The following is a 2,500-nucleotide window of genomic DNA, read 5'->3' on the forward strand; positions in this document are numbered from 1 at the left end:
TTAGCTTTCTACATAACTTTTTTTCGTCTTCAGCCTATATGCAATTTTCATTTTGTAAAATTAATGAAATTGATAAAAATCATCTCAACTACATAATTAGGAAGATATACTTGCAAGAACTGAGCAGCTAGCTCTAAAATCAAACCAATCAAGTAACATGAAACTATGTAAAAGACTTATTACACATATAACTATATAACTATATAAAAGAGCCAATAACTAATATACCTATTCACCCACAGTAGACGAAACCACTCACCCTGAGCAGAAACACAGACCAGAAAATGGATCAGTGAGTTACCGGAAACTAAACTGGTTTGTTATTTAAAGGTATATTGGATAGTTACTGTACTTCTTCGAAAACTTTCAACAATCAATTTTTATAGTATCCCGGTATTAGAATTTTTTCGCGTTACGAAGTATAGCGAAAAATAATTGTCCTAACGACATGTAAGCAGATCTTAAGTGTCTTGTTACTTAAGTTCAGTTATGTAGGCAGTGGCCAATGAGAATTTAGTGTTGGGTGAAACGTATTCGATGTTTGAAGAGGTATTTAGTAAGTGGTCACTTTCTAGCGCACGCTAGCCCGAGCAAGTCGAATTTATTAGCCAGGACGCCAGGCAGGGTCAAATACAGCTTCAGATGTGAATAGTGTTTTCACGCTAGCATCAGAATGCTGAAACCGTTTCAAGAAGTGATGGACAATCTATTATCCGATTTCCAGCAGAATATTCAACAAGTATCCGCACCTCGTTAAAGTATGATGGAAAACCATTCGAATGAGCATCGCGTTATTTTGAGGAACTGATACGAAAAATGTTAGCATTAGATGCGATTGTTTATCAAACTTGGAGGACAAGGAACATCTATAACTGCTGCAGAAACGAGTTAGTACGCAAAGAGCAGCATCGCCGAAAGTGTCAAGCTAGTTAAAGATCGAGGGAAAGTCTGTGGATTCATATCAACTTTGATGGAAGAGGTCTAGGAGCTCAGTAAAGGCCAAGAGTTGACATTGGAGCCGGGAATGTACCAAGAAAGACGTTGAAAAGATAAGTGAAAATATAGCTGTTTTTATTTTGTATACTTAGCAGTTGGTAGAAGGAAATTGGAGCATTGTGTTTATTTTGTTTTATTGTTTTTAATCGCCTGTTGGTTGTTGTTATTCACAATACATTGAACAGAATTAGATTGGGTCCGGTAAGATAGTCATTGACGTCTAAAAGGGCGATCACAAAATTCCATTTCAAAACCGTTACTGTGGTTGTTGGATTAGGTAACAATAGGTCAGAAAGGGACGAATCAGAATTTATTAAAAGAGAATGGGTGACACTGGTATCAGAAAAACTAAGAATAATTCCTTTGACGGTGACCAAGAATGGAAATGGTAAGCAAAGGCTGGTCTTTTATTACAAACTTTTTAAGGATTTAATCAGTCTACAGTCTGCTTATCGCATAGAAATCTATTAAAACGTTGCCAATATCTTTCTCATTGGGGGAAAAATTTTAAAGTTTTTATAATGGATTATCTTTAGATATTTTTGAAAGCGGCGATACATCTTTATTAAAGTTCTTAAGTCTGTTAGATATTGGAGATCTAAGGAAGTGAAAATTGAAGTATTTTTAGATGATGGCATAGCTGCCGATGGTTGTTTTGAAGGGGCATTGGATGCTAGCTATTTACTTTAAAAGCTTCAAGATTTGATTTATTTACAAGAAAGTATAATTGGTTTTCAGACTCTAAATTGTATTTGGAAAGGTTTACAGTGGACGAATACTGAAGGCAAATTTCGTAACTGTAAGGATAAACTATGTCGTTTAAGACCTTGTTTAGATGCCAAACCTTCTGAATTAACAAAAACGTTATTTTAACGAATATCTTTTGGACAGAATTGTCTGTTACATAATTTCCACGAAATTTGTCGTGAGAGGTATTGTTAAAATGAAAACGATAAAGTATTTCTGTATCTTTACATATTGAGCAAAGCTAGTTGGGAACTTAATGGAGAAATATCAGATGCTCTACTTGAGATCACGTTTTGACGTAGAAATTCATTCTTTTTATTTTGGTCGTTACTTTAGCTATATACTTGCATCAGACTTATTTAACCTATTACTTCATTGTGATGCCTAAGATGTAGGCAGTTTATCACTATATTGTGACGCCTAAAATGTAGGCAGTTTATCACTATATTGTGACGCCTAAGGTGTAGGCAGTTTATCACTATATTGTGACGCCTAAGATGTAGGCAGTTTATCACTATATTGTGACGCCTCAGATGTACTGTAGCAGCTTAGCACTATATTGTGATGCCTCAGATGTAGGCAGTTTAGCACTATATTGTGACGCCTCGGATGTAGGCAGTTTAGCACTATATTGTGACGCTTCAGATGTAGGCAGTTTATCACTCTATTGTGACGCCTAAGATGTAGGCAGTTAATTACTATATGGTGACGCATCAGTTGTAGGCAATTTATCACATTGCGAAGCCTCGGATGTAGG

The sequence above is a fragment of the Palaemon carinicauda genome, chromosome 9, assembly GCF_036898095.1.
Source record: "Palaemon carinicauda isolate YSFRI2023 chromosome 9, ASM3689809v2, whole genome shotgun sequence".
NCBI lineage: Eukaryota > Metazoa > Arthropoda > Malacostraca > Decapoda > Palaemonidae > Palaemon > Palaemon carinicauda.